This window comes from Marmota monax, unplaced genomic scaffold (assembly GCF_021218885.2).
Source record: "Marmota monax isolate L192 unplaced genomic scaffold, Marmota_monax_Labrador192_F-V1.1 WCK01_AAM20220418_F8-fsc00011, whole genome shotgun sequence".
In the NCBI taxonomy this organism is placed as follows: domain Eukaryota; kingdom Metazoa; phylum Chordata; class Mammalia; order Rodentia; family Sciuridae; genus Marmota; species Marmota monax.
In genome coordinates, this window is record NW_026693082.1 from 25,939,651 (window position 1) to 25,959,804 (window position 20,154).

Below are 20,154 nucleotides of genomic sequence, written 5' to 3' on the forward strand. Positions count from 1 at the left end.
AAGTACCTGAGATAATCATCTTATAAGAGAGAAGGTTTATTTTGGCAGATAGTTTTGAGGTTCCAGTCCATGATCAACTGGTCTCATTTTTTTGGGGGGCCAGTGGTGAGATAGCACAACATGTAGGTAGAGCATGGTAGAGCAAAACTTCTCTTCACAGCAAAAAGAGGAAGAGGAAGGGACCAGGTCCTAAATCCCCTTTAACATATTGCCTAACATATAGTAAGTACTTAATCACAATGCTAATTATAATTAATTTTTTTAAAAGTGGTTTAAAATGCCAGCTAATGCCTTATTTAATCACATCCCTTAAGGCATTAAAAACATTTAAAAATGTCTCTGCATAGAAAGGATTTTTATCTTTTATTTCTCAGTTAACCTCCTGGCATTTAAACAGTGAATTCGGGATGAGGGGATTGACATCCATTTGCATTTAGCAGGGCTCTTTTGAATAGGTAGTTCCTAGAACTGACTCTAGCAGACATTTTCTCATGTGTCTAAACTACCCACACTATTTGGAAAAGCAAACAAAGCTACATTGATCTGAGTTGATTGCTTTGAGAAGTAACAAATTGGCTGAATCTAACTATTTCCTCCCTCCTCCCACCAGCCAGGTTTTGGGTAGATATAGCTTCATTATGAAATCTGACTTGAGCTCCTCTCTGGATAATTCAATCTTAAGGTATAAACAACCTGGAATGTTTTGTGGAAGACCTTGAATGATTTCCAAACAGGAAATGGAAGCCTGACCAGCCATGAGTGAACAAATTCAGGTTTTCAGTTTCAGGTGACCTTGATTAGCATACAGCAACAGAACAATTGCTGTCCCTGAAAACTTACCCTCTCCCTGGCTGGATGAGTTTGATCCATTCTTCTCTGCCTGGAAGAATCATTGAAAGAAACCTCAGGGATGAGAGGAGCCAACTCCTCATTCTGCAGACAAGGAAGCTAGGATTTAGTGAGTTTGCATGGCCATCATCTGTTATAATTTCATATTTCTGTCTTGGTCCCAACACAATGCTGCATTTTCTTCAAGCAAGAGCTATTCAAATTTCCAACTATTTTTTTTCCAGTTTCCACATTACTTACAACAAAACAGAAAAGTATCTGTATCGCAAGTGGAAAAACATCTACCCTCTGGATCAGGTTAGTGCAAAGCCAGGTTATCTAGGGTGGGGTAGAGATGGGTGTTGGGAGATGCCAATGGGGAGGGTGAAAAAGGCCTTCACTGCCACCTTGTGGTCACCTGGGACCACAGAGGGTCATTCCTTGGGAGCCATCTGTCCAACTTCTTGGGCTGCTTGCCCGAGCTCTCTATCAGCACCATCAGCTTTACTTCAATGGAGCTTTTGTTAGAGTTTTTCTTTCCAGTGCATTTTCACTTTCTTTAGCCTTGGGAAAAAGGAAATTGTTGAAAGCTAGCAAAATTCTATAATCTGAAAAAATATCTGCAGGGAGGAAGAGGTCAGGATCCAGGGAATGGCTCTTAAGATGAAATGTTTGAGAGCTTTGTAAGATCTTTGTTTCATCCTGCTGTAGTGGCTCCCAACAAGAGTAGATTTATGGGCCAAAGGCAGCCCCGGGGTTGGCACCTGTCATGTTATCACCTGGTCAATTGGGGAAGTCGGGACAGACGAGGATTCGTTTATTATTTCATTTATCACCCTTGTCTGCAGTCCAAATTAGTTCTCACATCACATTCTGAGAGTCTCAGATTCAATATCATCAGTTGAAATACTAAAAACTATATTTTTCAGTGCAAAAAAAAATGACTTTCAAGGCATGTATTATGGAAAGGATTATAATAAATTAAATGCCTAAACTGGCAGAGTGCAAACAATTTTGACTCAGATCTAAATGTTTGCACTGGCTGTTTAAACATTTAATTTGTTAGAATGGAAGTAGCAGCACAGAATAAGCATGTTAATTAAACTTGGGCTTTAGCAATGTGAGTCATCCCACGGACATAGAGCGTGACAAACCCGGACGGCAAGAGTCATTGTGCATGATTTTCTCATTCTCCGAATGAGCACTTTACATCTTTAAACCCTACAGACATTAGTGATTTTTAATGGATTGTTCTGTCTTTCTGAGGTGACTTTTAGATGATGCTGTAGTGCTGTTAGTCTGGGAGACAACTTTACTAATTAAGTTGCAGGGAAGTTATCACCCACAGATAATTGATTAAAGTGATTACATGGATAATCTGTTCTGTGCCTTGACATTAAAACATAGAAAAACATAAAGAAGGGGAGGCATAACAAAACTTCTAAAGACCAGATTCTCCCAAGAAGAATCTCCATCATCGCCATCATCACATTCATCACTATCATCATAACCAACATCATTAGCACATTTTTTGGGACAGTGGAATGTCCAGTTCTAAATTTTCTTATCAGGTCTTGGTTCTGCCACACATTGGTAACATGATGCTGGCCTTCTATAAGCTTTGTGTTCCTCATGTGTAAAATGAGGACATTTTTTGATAGTTAAGATAAGGCTAAGTTGTAGCCCCCAAATATTGTGATTTAAATAAGATAGGAGTTCATTTATCTCTTTTTTTTTTTTTTTTTTTAATTTTTTATTGTGGGTTGTTCAAAACATTACAAATTTCTTGACATATCATATTCCACACTTTGATTCTAGTGGGTTATGAACTCCCACCTTCACCCCATACACAGATTGCAGATTCACATCAGTTACACATCCAATGATTTACAAATTGCCATACTAGTGTCTGTTGTGCTCCGCTGCCTTTCCCATCATTCACCCTCCCCCCTCCCCACCTCTCCCCTCCCCTCCCCTCCTCTCTCTCTACCCCCTCCACTGTATAACCCTGAGGGTCTCCTTCCATTACCGTGCAATTTACCTTCTCTCTCCCTTTCCCTCCCACCTCTCATCCCTGTTAAATGTTAATCTTCTTCTCCTGTTCTTCGTCCCTACTCTGTTCTTAGTTACTTTCCTTATATCAAAGAAGACATTTGGCATTTGTTTTTTAGGGATTGGCTAGCTTCACTTAGCATAATCTGCTCTAATGCCATCCATTTCCCTGTAAATTCTATGATTTTGTCATTTTTTAATGCAGAGTAATACTCCATTGTGTATAAATGCCACATTTTTTTTATCCATTCGTCTATTGAAGGGCATCTAGGTTGGTTCCACAGTCTTGCTATTGTGAACTGTGCTGCTATGAACATCGATGTAGCAGTGTCCCTGTAGCATGCTCTTTTTAGGTCTTTAGGGAATAGACCAAGAAGGGGAATAGCTGGGTCAAATGGTGGCTCCATTCCCAGCTTTCCAAGAACTCTCCATACTGCTTTCCAAATTGGCTGCACCAATCTGCAGTCCCACCAGCAATGTACAAGTGTACCCTTTTCCCCACATCCTCGCCAGCACTTGTTGTTGTTTGACTTCCTAATGGCTGCCAATCTTACTGGAGTGAGATGGTATCTTAGGGTGGTTTTGATTTGCATTTCTCTGACAGCTAGAGATGTTGAGCATTTTTTCATGTACTTGTTGATTGACTGTATGTCCTCCTCTGTGAAGTGTCTGTTCAGGTCCTTGGCCCATTTGTTGATTGGGTTGTTTGTTCTCTTATTGTCTAATTTTTTGAGTTCTTTGTATACTCTGGATATTAGGGCTCTATCTGAAGTGTGAGGAGTAAAGATTTGTTCCCAGGATGTAGGCTCCCTATTTACCTCTCTTATTGTTTCTTTTGCTGAGAAAAAACTTCTTAGTTTGAGTAAGTCCCATTTGTTGATTCTAGTTATTAACTTTTGTGCTATGGGTGTCCTATTGAGGAATTTGGAGCCCGACCCCACTGACTGTAGATCGTAGCCAACTTTTTCTTCTATCAGACGGCGCGTCTCTGATTTGATATCAAGTTCCTTGATCCATTTTGAATTCACTTTTGTGCATGGCGAGAGAAAGGGATTCAGTTTCATTTTGTTGCATATGGATTTCCAGTTTTCCCAGCACCATTTGTTGAAGATGCTATCCTTCCTCCATTGCATGCTTTTAGCCCCTTTATCAAATATAAGATAGTTGTAGTTTTGTGGATTGGTTTCTGTGTCCTCTATTCTGTACCATTGGTCCACACGCCTGTTTTGGTACCAGTACCATGCTGTTTTTGTTACTATTGCTCTGTAGTATAGTTTGAAGTCTGGTATCGCTATACCGCCTGATTCACACTTCTTGCTTAGCATTGTTTTTGCTATTCTGGGTCTTTTATTTTTCCATATGAATTTCATGATTGCTTTCTCTATTTCTACAAGAAATGCCATTGGGATTTTGATTGGCATTGCATTAAACCTATAGAGAACTTTTGGTAATATCGCCATTTTGATGATGTTAGTTCTGCCTATCCATGAACAGGGTATATTTTTCCATCTTCTAAGATCTTCTTCTATTTCTCTCTTTAGGGTTCTGTAGTTTTCATTGTATAAGTCTTTCACCTCTTTTGTTAGGTTGATTCCCAAGTATTTTATTTTTTTTGAAGATATTTTGAATGGAGTGGTTGCCCTCATTTCCATTTCAGAGGATTTGTCGCTGATATACAGGAATGCCTTTGATTTATGCGTGTTGATTTTAAATCCTGCCACTTTGCTGAATTCATTTATTAGCTCTAATAGTTTCTTTGTAGAGCCTTTTGGGTCTGCTAGATATAGAATCATATCATCTGCAAATAGTGATAATTTAATTTCTTCTTTTCCTATTTTTATGCCTTTAATTTCTTTCGTCTGTCTAATTGCTCTGGCCAGTGTTTCGAGAACTATGTTGAAGAGAAGTGGAGAGAGAGGGCATCCCTGTCTTGTTCCAGATTTTAGAGGGAATGCCTTCAGTTTTTCTCCATTCAGAATAATGCTAGCCTGAGGCTTAGCATAGATTGCTTTTACAATATTGAGGTATGTTCCTGTTATCCCTAGTTTTTCTAGAGTTTTGAACATAAAGGGATGCTGTACTTTGTCAAATGCTTTTTCCGCATCTATCGAGATGATCATATGGTTCTTATTTTTAAGTCTATTGATGTGGTGAATAACATTTATTGATTTCCGTATATTGAACCAGCCTTGCATCCCAGGGATGAATCCTACTTGATCATGGTGTACAATTTTTTTTATATGTTTTTGTATCCGATTCGCCAGAATTTTATTGAGGATTTTTGCATCTAGGTTCATTAGAGATATTGGTCTGTAGTTTTCTTTCTTTGAAGTGTCTTTGTCTGGTTTAGGTATCAGGGTGATGTTGGCCTCATAGAATGAATTTGGAAGTTCTCCCTCCTTTTCTATTTCCTGAAGTAGCTTGAAAAGTATTGGTATTAGTTCTTCTTTAAAGGTTTTGTAAAATTCTGCTGTATACCCATCGGGACCTGGGCTTTTCTTAGTTGGTAGTCTTTTGATGGTTTCTTCTATCTCCTCAATTGATATTGGTCTGTTTAGGTTTTCTATATCCTCCTGACTCAATCTGGGCAGATCATATGACTTAAGAAATTTATCTATGCCTTCACTATCTTCTAATTTATTGGAGTATAAGGATTCAAAATAGTTTTTGATTATCTTCTGTATTTCTGAAGTGTCTGTTGTGATATTGCCTTTTTCATCCCGTATGCTAGTAATTTGAGTTCTCTCTCTTCTTCTCTTCACTAGCATCGCTAAGGGTCTGTCGATTTTGTTTATTTTTTCAAAGAACCAACTTTTAGTTTTGTCAATTTTTTCAATTGTTTCTTTTGTTTCGATTTCATTAATTTCAGCTCTGATTTTAATTATTTCTTGCCTTCTACTTCTTTTGCTGTTGTTTTGCTCTTCTTTTTCAAGGATTTTGAGATGAAGTATGAGATCATTTATTTGTTGGTTTTTTCTTTTTTTAAGGAATGAACTCCAAGCAATGAATTTTCCTCTTAGAACTGCTTTCAATGTGTCCCATAGATTCCGATATGTTGTGTCTGTGTTTTCATTTATCTCTAAGAATTTTTTAATTTCCTCCTTGATGTCTTCTATAACCCATTGATCATTCAGTAACCTATTGTTCATTCTCCAATTGATGTATGCTTTTTCCTTCCTTCTTTTATCGTTGATTTTCAGTTTCATTCCATTATGATCAGATAAGATGCATGGTAATATCTCTACTCCTTTATATTGTCTAAGAGTTGCCCTGTGACATAATATATGATCTATTTTTGAGAAGGATCCATGTGCTGCTGAGAAAAAAGTGTAACTGCTTGATGTTGGGTGGTATACTCTATATATGTCAATTAGGTCTAGGTTATTAATAGTGTTATTGAGTTCTATAGTTTCCTTATTCAACTTTTGTTTGGAAGATCTGTCCAGTGGCGAGAGAGGTGTGTTGAAGTCTCCCATGATTATGGTGTGGTGGTCTATTAGACTCTTGAACTTGAGAAGAGTTTGTTTGACGAACATAGCTGCACCATTGTTTGGGGCATAAATATTTATGATTGTTATGTCTTGTTGGTGTATGGTTCCCTTAAGCAGTATGTAGTGTCCCTCTTTATCTCTTTTGATTAACTTTGGCTTGAAATCTATTTTATTTGATATGAGTATGGACACGCCTGCTTGTTTCCGAAGTCCATATGAGTGATATGATTTTTCCCAACCTTTCACCTTCAGCCTATGTATGTCTTTTCCTATCAAATGCGTCTCCTGTAGGCAGCATATTGTTGGGTCTTGTTTTGTGATCCATTCTACTAGCCTGTGTCTCTTAATTGGTGAGTTTAAGCCATTAACATTTAGGGTTATTATTGAGATATGGGTTGTTCTTCCAGCCATATTTGTTTATTTCTGTTACTAAACATTGTTTGTTTTCCTCTTTGATTGTTTCCCCCCCCCCTTTACTGTCCTACCTCCCACTGTTGGTTTTCATTGTTATTTTCCATTTCCTCTTCCTGTAATACTTTGGCTAGGATGTTTTGAAGAGATGGTTTTCTAGCTGCGAATTCTTTAAACTTTTGTTTATCGTGGAAGGTTTTAATTTCATTCTCCATCCTGAAGCTTAATTTCGCTGGATACACAATTCTTGGTTGGAACCCATTATCTTTCAGTGTTTGAAATATGTTATTCCAGGATCTTCTAGCTTTCAGAGTCTGTGTTGAAAGATCAGCTGTTATCCTGATTGGCTTGCCCCTAAATGTAATCTGCTTCCTTTCTCTTGTAGCTTTTAAAATTCTCTCCTTATTCTGTATGTTGGGCATCTTCATTATAATGTGTCTAGGTGTGGATCTCTTATGATTTTGCACATTCGGCGTCCTGTAGGCTTCTAGGATTTGGGATTCTGTCTCATTCTTCAAGTCTGGGAAGTTTTCTTGTATTATTTCATGGAATAGACTGCTCATTCCTTTGGTTTGGAGCTCTGTACCTTCCTGTATCCCAATGACTCTTAAGTTTGGTCTCTTAATGTTATCCCATATTTCTTGGATGTTCTGCTCATGGTTTCTTAACAGTCTTGCTGAGCTGTCTATGTTCTTTTCCAGTTGAAATACTTTGTCTTCATTGTCTGATGTTCTATCTTCTAAGTGTTCTACTCTGTTGGTAGTATTCTCCATTGAGTTTTTAAGTTGGTTTATTGCTTCCTGCATTTCTAGGATTTCTGATTGCTTGTTTTTTATAACCTCTATCTCCCTGTATAGTTGATCCTTTGCTTCCTGGATTTGTTTGCGTAATTCGTTGTCGAAGTGATCTTTCATTGTCTGATTTTGCTGTTTAATGTCTTCCTTGATACTCCAGATCATCTGAAGCATGTATATCCTGAATTCTTTATCTGACATTCCATCTGCTGCAGCTGTTACCTCTTCTAAAGTTGCGTTGACCTGCATTGCTTGTGGTCCTTTCTTTCCTTGTCTTTTCATACTGCTTGCGTATCTTTCCTGCAGGTGCGGGCGGCGGCTCTGCTCTCTCCTTATTCCAATTGGGGTGTCGTGGCTACCACGCCGGCAGGTCACTGGGCCTGTTCTGGGAGCTGGTGGCGGCTCTGTTCTGCCCCTACTCCAATTGGGGTGACGTGTCTGTCGTACCAGCAGGCCACTGGGCCTGTCCTGCTGGTCGGTCGCAGATCTGCCCACCTTTCGGGCACGAGTGGAGGCTCTGCTTTGCCCCTACTCCAATTGGGGTGTCGTGACTACCCCGCCTGCAGGATGCTGGGTCTGTTCCTGGCAAGGGAGGCGACTCTGCTCTGTCACTACTCCAATTAGGGTGGTATTTGTACCCCGCCGGCAGGCTCCTGGGCCTGATCCGCAGGTCTGTTGTAGGTCTGCCTACCTTGAAGGCGCGGGCGGCGGATCTGCCCTGCCCCTCCTACCACGCCTGCGGACCCCTGGGCCTGATCTGCAGGTTGATCACTGGTCTGCTCACCCTGCGGGCACGGGTGGCGGTTCCGCTCCACCCCCACTCCAATTGGGGTCACGTGACCACCACACCGGCAGGGCCTGATCCGGGCGTGGGATAAGGATCTGCTCTGCCCCTACTCGAGTTGGGGTGACGTGTGTACCACACTGGCAGGCCACTGGGCCTGACCCGCCAGGCTGTCACAGGTCTGTTTACCTTGCAAGCGCGAAGGGCGGCTCTGCCCTGCCCCTCCTACCACGCCCATGTACTACTGGGTCGTGGGTCTGCCCACCTGGCGGGTTTGGGTGGCGGCTCCGCTCCGCCCCCTCTCCAATTGGGGTCACGCGGTCACCACGCTGGCGAGCCGCTGGGCCTGCTCCGGGGGCTGGCGGCGGCCCGGCTCCTTCCCTCTGGCTCGAGGACAAATTGAGGAGACTCGGGTGACTGAGCCTCACCCCCCTTACCAGGAGACCAACTGCTTATGTCACCGCTGGTATTGATGAAGATCTCTCCTCCACCGCTTTCTGCTGACATCAGATCTCTGCCATGTTGGTATCCTATGCGAATGGCAGCATTTCGTTCCCCTTGCCAGGCAACCCAAGCAATGGGTGAGTCCTGACCTGCCCTCAGCAGGACCCGGACCGAGACACAGTTTCCGCGGGCTCCCAGCCCCGGTCCAGGGAAGTTCCGGGAGCCGGAACTCGGCCGCTCCGTGCTCGGTGTAAGCTCCTATAAGTGTAGGCTCCAAGAAGCAGCCCCCGCGGGCTCAGTTCCGGGAGCCGGAATTCGGCCGCCTAGTGTTTGGTGTATGCTCTGATAGTAGCAGGGTCCAAGAAGCAGCCTCCGCGGGCTCCGCAGCCCTGAGCCAGGGCGGTTCCGGGACGGTTCCGGGAGCCGGAACTCGGCCGCTCTGTGCTCGGTGTAAGCTCCTATAAGTGTAAGCTCCAAGAAGCAGTCCCCGCGGGCTCAGTTCCGGGAGCCGGAACTCGGCCTCTTGGTGTTTCGTGTTTGCTCTGATATTAGCAGGGTCCAAGAAGCAGCCTCCGCAGGCTCCGCAGCCCGGAGCCAGGGCGGTTCCGGGACGGCTCCGGGAGCCGGGACTCGGCCGCCCCGCGCTCCGTGTTCACTCCGATAAGATCAGATTTTAAGAAGCCCCCAGGCGCTGAACCCTAGCAATCTGTCTGCAAGCCGCAGGCGAATTGCAGCCTGAAATTACCTGTTCTATGGCTGAATGAGCTGCGGTCAGTCAAAAACAGGTGTGGTGACGTCAGTTTACCAACATGGTGGCTGCTGGCCTCCTCTGTGGTCTGACCGGTGTGGAGAACCGAGATGGACCGCTTCCTTCCCCGTCTCGAACCCAGAATTCAGCCCTGAGTGCGGTGCTTGCGCGTCTGGCAGAAACTGCAGCGCTGTAACCCTGCGTCTCTATCCCAGCGCGCCTTGCAGACTCCAGCCGCGGGGCGATTCGCTGAATAAGCAGTTTTACCCTCCGTGCGACAAACCTCTCGCGTTTGAGTCCCCGTAGCCGATCCTCATGCGATGGAAATCCTTCCTCCAGGTTCCGGCGCACCCCACTATTGCTGGAAATTCCCAACAAGATATCCTTCAGCCGTCCTGACTTGTCACACTCCCACACAGTGAAGCAGCACACGGGGGTAATGCACTCCCCTCGCCGCCATCTTCCCTCCTGCCTCATTTATCTCTTAAAAGCAACCCAGCTGTTGGGAGTTGGCAGTAATACATCCAAGGTCCTTCACAATCTGACCCTGACTTGTACTTCCAACTCATCACTCTTTGCCTTTCCACTTCCATCTATATCCTCGATACATTCTTTCCTTGGTCTAGAATGCATATTTCTTCTATGCACATTTTATCCCTTTGATATGGCCCGCTGCAAATGCTGCCTTCCCCATGAAGCCTGGTGATTTCCTCCTCTAGCCTCTAGCTACCCCTATTACAACATTTCACTGTCTCTTCTGCCTTCTGATTCTTTGACTCTTTTACAGTCTCCAATTCTCTTTGCCTTAAAACTAAGTTATTTACACAAATAGCCTATGTGTTCCTGGAGGAAACAGGTTGCATTTTATTTATCTTTATTCCCCAGCGCCTCTCTCCTTCCTTCCCTTGTGCAATATCCAGCATTGTTCCTTGCCTCTAAAAAAGTGAATGTTGAACTGAATATAGTTTTAAAAAAAGAAAGTTGTTAGATAGGAAAACTGAGTCATCAAAATAGCAACCACTTGCTAACTCAAGGGGCCAATTAGGCAATGGGCTATTCATTGGAAAATTCCAGATGTGAATCAAAAGAGTTCCAATTAGACTTATATGATGTGCTAAATTACGAATAGCATTCAGAAAAATTCCTTGAGCCTTGTGGAATCATGTGCCCCTCATGTATATTAGGAAGCAGATTCTTCCAGAGACTGCCATAATTTTTCTTAAAACTTTGTCCATGAATCATGTGAGAAAACAAAAAAGCTTTGCCAGATGTATGGGCATGGATACTGGATATCATATACTTTAAATCTATCTCCATTTGTGGACTTTCTGCCTTTATTCTACCCCACAGCCATGTTAGAATCTAAGACTTCATTGTGTGAAGGAGTCTCATTTAAAATGGTAGCCTAGCTCATGGGATCCAGTGCAGGGGGCTCAGAGCTTTGAGACATGCTATGGGTTTACTGTGCCATTGGGAAAATGCATCTCCCTTCCTCAAACCTCAATCTTCTCCTTTGTAAATGGAACAGCCACAACTTTCCCCTTCTTATAGGGCTGTTTGTGCAGATGATGGCAGCTCATTAGTGAAATGCTTTGAAAAGATCGTATGGAATCCTGTTGGGTACTGTTGGGAGGCTAACCTCCAGGCTTATGAGAGTGCATATTAAAACCATGTATCTGCTTGCTCCAGTCACTGGGTGCATATGAATAGTCCCTTAGTTGTATTTATAACACTATGGGTTTTTTTCTAAAGAAAGAAATTAAATTTTTTTCCCCAAATTTTACAATTTTACAGAGGACCCGCGAGTTCATCTGCTTGAACGAATCTCAAATCATAATTTAGTTAATGTCAGGATGGCAATAAAACTTATGAAATAGAGTAAGGGGAGGGAAAAGAGAAAGCAGGAGGGAGAGATTCCTTTCTGCCTGGAAATTTTCAACTCCACCTTTCTGCCTGGAAATTTTCTTTTTCTTTTCTTCCCCTTCTATGCCCTTCAATTCCCTGCAATGTGTAAAACCTTTCTGCTCCTCTTCATTTAAACGAATCTGGCCAGTTGGCATTTATGCTTGTAAAACTAATGGAAACTGCAAAGATGGATGTAGAGTCTGTCACTTCAGAGATTTTCAGTTCTTTGAAACTGTCATCTTGCAACTCGACTGTGATTGGAACTAACCTAGCTCAAAATGGAGGAGTTGTGGACATCTGAGTGTGGTGCCCTCACAGCCCCCTCCCCGCCTGCCTGTATTTTCCCACTCAGTTCATTTATTCCAGCAGGTGTCTTTGCTCCTCTGCATTATTAGGCACAGTGAGAATTCAAAAATGAATGGGATGGTCTCTGCTTATAAGGAACCTATTCTGTATGGTGGTTCCATGGTGTTTCAGGGAGACAGGGCTTCAGACCAAGAACTAAGTTGCACTTTAGTGTTGCAATTTTAAGAGTAGGGAGAAGGCTGGGGGAGAGTAGGGGGCCTTTAGGGTGCCTCAGAAACTGAACTCCAGGTTTATATTGTCTGAACATAAGACAGGACCTGATTGTAAGATACCATATTATCGTCTTCATGTATAAACAAGGAGGCTATTTTAGTCAGCTTTTGTGTTGCTATAACCAAAATATCTGACAAGAACAAATTAGAGGAAGAAAAGTTCATATGGAACTCAGGGTTGATGGATGACTCCATTGCTCTGGCCCCAACATGAGGCAGCACATCATGGGCTAAGGGCCCAGCAGGGGCAAGCTGCTTAGATCCTGGAGGGGTCAGGAGTAGAGAGATGGGAAGGGACCAAGGAAAGATGCACTCTTTAGGGTATTCCTACTTTCTCCAGCCATGCCTCACCTGCTTATATTTACCACCCAGTCATTGCATTCAAACTAGGATGGACAGATGAGGTTATAGCTTTCCCAATCTAATCATTTTACCTTTGAATATTCCTGCATTGGAGCTCTTAGAGGACACCTCATATTCAGACCATATCAGATGCTTTGGGGGTGAAGTGAAAAACCCAACCCCCAAGCCTCTCCCTCCCACATGCAGAGGAGGAGGTGAGGAATAACACTTTACACTTGTCTCAGTCAGGGCCATTTGGTCACAGTTTGTTCAAGGTGGTTTAGACAAAAAGGAAAGTTTGTCTCACAGATTTCAGGAGCAGAGATGGCAGTGGAACTCCCATGGGACTGAGTCGGGTTCAATTCCTGAAGTGAAAAGCACCAAAAGGCCTCAGGGTTTCCGCTTCCTTGTGTCAGCTTGATTTATTTTTCTCTCCTTGGCTGACTGGTTTTCTTAAGTCACACCTGTACCAAGCAGATCTGCATCTTCCCTGATCCGTGGAGAATCCCAGGGTCCCAAGGCCAAATTCCCCCAAAAAAGCAATTCTGGTGGACTAGTAGGATTGGTCTAAAGGTGATTTGGTTCAAACAGCATGGTCCATTCTTTAGATCGATCATCTTTGGTCAGAGTCTCAACAGGAGTCTGGGGGAAACTAGTTCTTAAGAAGAGGATTTATAGAGGATAGAGAAATGAGATCTCTGATTCAACATTTAACTTGATTGTTTTGGTAATTATACTGGTGGGGATTTTCCAGGTTTTTTGCTTTTACACCTTTCTTCACCTCCTAAGCTTGACTATTTCACTGCTTATTGGGCCGGGGAAAACTATTTTGCGTTAATTCTTAATAACAACTCTGGTTTAACTAATAGTTTAACAAATAGGGGCTGATGTAAAAAAAAAATGCATACTGTCTCCTGGAGCCTACAGTTTAAGGAGGAGACAGACAAAAACAAAAACACCCAACAGTAAACAAAATAATTACAAGTTGTGTTAAGAGAGGAAATAGAGTTACAAAAAGAGAGATTGAGGAGGAGGGGACCTCTCTTAGATGTAGTTGCAGGAGGACTGCTCCAGGGAGTGGACTTCTTAGTAGAATTTGAAGGGACCAGTCATGGAAAAAGGTCGTGGGGAAGATGTGTTACAAGGTATTTCAAGCAAAGAGTGAGGATTGCACATGCTCCCAAGAGGCAAAATCCCCAAGGAAGGAGAGAATTTAATTCGCTTTTAATTCCCAACACTCTGTGTGCTCTAACTGTCTTTCACGTTGCAGGTTATTATTTGTAGACTCTCCTTAATTCTAGTGCAAAAGTTTAAATTATAGCATAGTAGATATATATATTGGCTCAGTTATTTCCATCAACACTCAAGATGCAGACTTATGTTATAATAAAAGAATCAATTTTCTTGGAGAGGTTATAGATAACATTTGGAATTCTTGGGTTTTGAGATGGAGAGATCTGGGTTTAGAGCTAGTCTCTGTGCCTTATTAGTTATATAACTTTGGACAAGTTATGCTATTGCCTTGTGTATTGTTAGTTTCTTCATCTCCCCCATCTCAGCCTTCATCTTTGGTTCACAGTTTTTACAAAATTTTTTTTCTCAGGAGAATTAGGTTATATTAAATGAGGAAATGAGTATAAAGGGACTAGCACAGTGTCTGCCACTCAGTGCGTATTAACTCAAAAAATTAGACAATAAGAGAACAAACAACCCAATCAACAAATGGGCCAAGGACCTGAACAGACACTTCACAGAGGAGGACATACAGTCAATCAACAAGTACATGAAAAAATGCTCAACATCTCTAGCTGTCAGAGAAATGCAAATCAAAACCACCCTAAGATACCATCTCACTCCAGTAAGATTGGCAGCCATTAGGAAGTCAAACAACAACAAGTGCTGGCGAGGATGTGGGGAAAAGGGTACACTTGTACATTGCTGGTGGGACTGCAGATTGGTGCAGCCAATTTGGAAAGCAGTATGGAGATTTCTTGGAAAGCTGGGAATGGAGCCACCATTTGACCCAGCTATTCCCCTTCTTGGTCTATTCCCTAAAGACCTAAAAAGAGCATGCTACAGGGACACTGCTACATCGATGTTCATAGCAGCACAGTTCACAATAGCAAGACTGTGGAACCAACCTAGATGCCCTTCAATAGACGAATGGATAAAAAAAATGTGGCATTTATACACAATGGAGTATTACTCTGCATTAAAAAATGACAAAATCATAGAATTTACAGGGAAATGGATGGCATTAGAGCAGATTATGCTAAGTGAAGCTAGCCAATCCCTAAAAAACAAATGCCAAATGTCTTCTTTGATATAAGGAAAGTAACTAAGAACAGAGTAGGGACGAAGAACAGGAGAAGAAGATTAACATTTAACAGGGATGAGAGGTGGGAGGGAAAGGGAGAGAGAAGGTAAATTGCACGGTAATGGAAGGAGACCCTCAGGGTTATACAGTGGAGGGGGTAGAGAGAGAGGAGGGGAGGGGAGGGGAGAGGTGGGGAGGGGGGAGGGTGGATGATGGGAAAGGCAGCGGAGCACAACAGACACTAGTATGGCAATTTGTAAATCAATGGATGTGTAACTGATGTGAATCTGCAATCTGTGTATGGGGTGAAGGTGGGAGTTCATAACCCACTAGAATCAAAGTGTGGAATATGATATGTCAAGAAATTTGTAATGTTTTGAACAACCCACAATAAAAAATTAAAAAAAAAAAAATTAAAAGCAATTCAAAAAAGTTAATTCACATCACCCTTGTATATAAGTCAAATTCTAGCAAACAGACTATTTCAAAAGTGCTCCACGGGTAGTTCAATATGTAAAATAAGTGCATAATGGATAGTTCATAACAGGTGTGGGAGTGGATCAGAACATAGGAGGTGACTCTTATTTCTCTCCAATTCCCTCAGTGCAGTGACAGGAGACTGACACCAGCAAATGAAAGCAATTCTCCAATGAATGGGATTAGAAAGAACTAAGAAAATCCCAGCCCATGATTCATGTAGAAAACCACTGTGAAGTAAGAGTAGAATGAGAGAAACTCTGAGCTCAGCCTTGGCTCATACAATGAACAGGAAGAAGGTTCTGGGCAGTCCTTAGAACTTGACTGAAAGCTGCCTTTAGACCAGAAGGGCTGGTTGCAACTCTCACTAAACCTCTTGCTGGCCAGGGGAAAGGGCCCTATCGGGAAGAGCTGCTGAAATGAATGGAGGGCCTGGGAGGGGAATAACCAGTGTGACCTCAGGGAAATTCCAGACTCCATAAGACATAAAAGGGAAAGAAGAGGGAAAGACCTTTCCAACAGGGAAACCACTGAAGTTCCTCATTGCTAGGGCAGAACCCTCCTTATTTTGGTAATTGGAGAGAGGTCAACAGCCTCACACCTGCCCTGTGCCCAAGCTTCCTGGTTAGGATGTTCCCCTCTTGAAGAATCCTTCCCAGGTGTTTTAGTCAGATTTTTGCATCACTATGACCAAAATACCCATCAAGAACAACTTAGAAGAGGAAAAGTCTATTTGATGCTCATGGTTTCAGAGGTCTCAGTCCACAGATGTCTGACTTCCTTGTTCTAGGCTCAAGGTGAGACAGCACCCATGGGGCTGGAGGTGGGAGGGAGAGGGGGAGGTGGAAGGGAAGGTGGAGGGGGAGGGGGAGGGAGATAAGGAAGGGCCTATAGGGAAGATGAACCCTTCCAGGACTAACTCCCAGTGATTCACCTCTCCCAGCCTTGCCCTACCTAAGCCCACCCGCCTACAGTTACCACTTAGTTAATCCATTCAAACTAGGAGGGACTGATTATGTTACAGCTGTCATAATCCAATCATTTCACCTCTGAATATTCCTGCATTAACAGGAGTTTTGGCAGACACCTCAAATCCAAATCATAACCACGCCTTTTGGGAAACCAGTCAACACAGCTGCAGAAGAAACACTTGCTAGCTACCCACACTGACTACTGTATAAATGGACAACAACGGATGAATACTAGGTCTTTGAGGAAAATCAACAGTATGTAAAAGAGAAGCACCTAGAACTGCTTTGAGGAAAAAGAGGCAATTTAAGAAACAGAAGAGGAAAAAAAATCCCTGAGGTAAGAGCACTCATTAAAGCAACAATAAAAACAGACTGCTCTGAAAACCTTAGAACCAGAGAACAAGAAATAATTATATAAAGTTTAAAGCCTGAAATGAAAAGTTCAACAAGAAGTCTGAACAACAGAATAGGCCAAATGAATGATCTGGAAGACGAGGCCCAGGAAATCTATCAGAATTTGGAGCAAAACTACAAGGAGATGAAACATACGAGGAAGAGTTAATATAAAAAGGATTAATCCATGGAGGCCAAAACACCAATTGAACAGGAATTCCAGAGCCAGAGAACAGAGACAGAGGCAGGAAGGAAATAATAGGAAAAAATATTTCTTTAAGCTTATAGAGAGACAAGAACCATGTATCTTAAAGGAGCCACTGAAAGCCAGTGGAACTAATGTAAAAAGATCCACACCAGAAAATTCTGGTGAAATGAACAGGTTCCAAGAATAAAAAATGAAATCTGAAAAATTCCCAGAGAGAAAAAGAAGTCTTATCTACTATATTGGACAACAGAAGTTATAGTTCTACATTTCATGTTTGCTTTTCTTTCTTCATTCTCTCAGTAAGAGCAACTTCCTTCCTTCCTGCTTTACCTCCTTCCGTCTTTCCTTTCTTCCTCCATACTTCTTTTCCTTCCTTCCTTTTCAGCTGAAAGTCTTTTCTCTTTCCATATCATTCAGATAGACAATCCAGGCCACAGGAAGAAGCTCAGGACCTAAACTTGACTAGAGAATTCCTCTCTCTAGTTAGAGTGATTAACTTAGAATGGGAACAGGATGCAAAAGAACTCACTCAGATCCTCCCAGGATTTTCAGGTGATAATGGGGAAGCCAGTCCCTTTCTTGAGAGGTTATGTGACTACAGGGATATTAGCTCTAGCTGCATGTAGTTATCTTTCTTGCAGAGAGGAACTTGCTGTTTTAGTGTAGAATGAACCAAACATACAGAGAAAAACAAAGTCACAAGAAATGGAAAAGAGCCCCAATGACACTGTTTAGACCACTGGATTCATCCACACTGGAGGCAAGATCCGCTTCTTGGCTCCCCAGGTATGAGTCAATAAATTCTTTACTTGACTAAAGCTAGTTGGAGTTGAGTTTCTGTAATATGCACAAGCACAGGAATGAAAATCGGGTATCAGACTTCGACTAGCCATAAGGAATGCTAGAAGAGAAGGCATAAAAGTCTTCAAAATTCTGGGGGAAGATAAATTTGAACCTAGAATTCTATAATTCTATATCCATTCAAACTACCACTGCAGTGTGAGTTCAAAATAAAGAGTAAATATTTAGGATGCATAAAGGCTCAGAGAGCTTTTCATTTATAGGACTTTCCTGAAAGAATTCCTCAGGAATGATTGTAGCAAAAAGAAAAAATGCGTTCAAGAAAGAGAAAGATAGAACATGGAAAATCATATTGAGCAAAGCCATCAGTGAGAGTTATAATGAATCTGAATAAATTTGATACATAATACAAAAAGATCCACAATGGCCTGGAACTAAATTTCTGAATAACTGTCATGGGAGGGAAATGGTGCTATTGTATTGAGAGTCTCATATTGTCAGGGAGAAGCTACAGATACCACATTTGGCACTGATAGTGAATTCAATTTTGTCAAAATTTAATGGCAGCTAGTAGAAAAATAGAAATGGAATGTGTAATTTCCAGACTGTTAAAGAGGAAAAATCCCTATCTAATAAAAGACAAAAGTGGGGGAAAAGAAATAAGACATACAGAAACAGAAAGCATGAAACGGTGATGTTGATAGATCCAAACCTTACAGATCCCAGTGTCTGAGTAGGTCAGATACCATTAGGATGTGAGTGCTGTTAAGGAAAGAATACTGTTTTATTCACATCTGAGTCCTTCAATAAATATATCTGGAATGAACGAATGGACAGATGCTCTAAACTCTGATTTTCAACAATCCTGTTGAAAAGACAGACCTAGCTAGGGGTGGGGGTGCATGCCTGTAATCACAGTGACTTGGGAGACTGATGCAGGAGTGTTGAGGGCCACAACCAAGTCAAGATGGCACCTGGCACTTTGTCAGGAGGAGTGGTTTCTGAAGCAACACCAGCGAGCCATTAAGATGATGAGGATTCCTTAATGACTGACTGCTGCATCTAGATGATGTTAATTAAGTTAAGCTGTGTGTAATTAGTTGGGTATATATACCTCTGCTGTCCTGTAATAAAGGTGCTCCCGCTGTTTCAATTTTCACAAGTTGCTTGTCACCCCCCACCCCCCGTTATTTTGCCCAGCCAGACTGTGGCACAGGAGGATCACTGGTTCAGAGCCAGCCTCAACACCTTACAGACACTCTGCCTCAAAATAAAAAATAAAAGGGGCTGAGGATAGGGATGAAGCTCAGTGGTAAAGTGCCCATGGGTTCAAGCCCCAGGACCCCCCGCCCAGAAAAAAAAAATTGTCAGGGAGAAGCTACAGATACCACATTTGGCACTGAAACAAATTTCACTTTTATACAAAAATGAAATTACTTATTGAAAAAATGACAGAGGGTGTGGTGGCACTCATTGGTAGTCCCAGCTATTTGGGAGGCTGAGACAGGAGGACTGCAAGCTTGAGGTCAGCCTTTGCAACTCAAGGAGATCTGTCTCAAAATAAAAAATAAAGATCTGTGTAGCTCAAGGGTAGAGGACAGAACCACAGAAAACATATAAACATTAAAAAAAAAAGAAGAAAGTGAAGATGACAACCTTTCCCAAATCAGTCTACAAATTGGTACAATTCAAATTAAAAGTCCAGAATTTGATAAATTTATTCTAAAACTCATCTGGAAAGAAAAAGAGCATGAGAAAAACTGGGAACCACTTTAATAAGTAAAAGAGGATAGGCTTGTCCTACCAGATAACAAAACAAGGTTCCAAAGTTTAATGATTGAAACAGTGTGGTGTTAGTGCCAGAAGTGACAAATAGATTAGTAATACAGAATAAAGGACCCAAGAACAGACAAATCAATGTACAAGATTTTAGTTTTTGATAAAAAAAATGGCATTTCAGTTAGTGGGGAAATAATGCTTAAAAAGATGTTAGGAGGGCTTGGGATATAGGTCAGTGGTAGAGCGCTTGCCTAGCATGTGTGAGGCCCTGGACCCCCAGCCACCAAAAAAAGTGTTGGGAAAACTATTCATGTTGAAAAATAAAGGTAAAATTCAACCTTGCACTATGAAAAATATAACTATAAAACTTGAAAATACTGAAAGAAAATATAGGAGAATTTTTTTTTTTCACGATAAAATGGAGAGGGCCTTATGCACTATACAGACTAAAAAAATAAGAAAAGATGGATGAATTGGAGTACATTTTTTAAAAAATTTAAAAACCCTCCAAAACACAAAACTCTAGGGGAGGAAATGTTTGCAAAATATTAAATACACAAATGATCAGTGCATATTAACTTAAAAAACTCTTATAAATCAACAGTCAAACCAATGGGAAAATGGAAAGAAGACATGATTGTGCAATTAATGAAAGAAATACAAGTCAATATTGCATCCACATGAAAAATACTTAACATTATTAATAAAGGGAAAATATAAATTCAAGTAAGAATGTAATATCAATTTTTATCCATAATAAGATTGACAAAATTTTAAAAGCTGGAAATTCTTCAAGAATGGCACCTATATATTAGTAAGCTTTAGGCTATA

The 20,154-nt window shown here is 41.7% G+C and overlaps 1 long non-coding RNA gene across 1 annotated transcript; it reads left to right on the top strand.

Annotated features, from left to right (window-relative positions):
• Positions 1-849: 849 nt before the first annotated feature.
• LOC124099238 (uncharacterized) lies at positions 850-17,561 on the top strand. The gene is made up of 3 exons (XR_006853884.1): positions 850-958; positions 1,074-1,146; positions 16,243-17,561. It is a non-coding gene; the product is annotated as an uncharacterized LOC124099238 (long non-coding RNA).
• Positions 17,562-20,154: the final 2,593 nt, after the last annotated feature.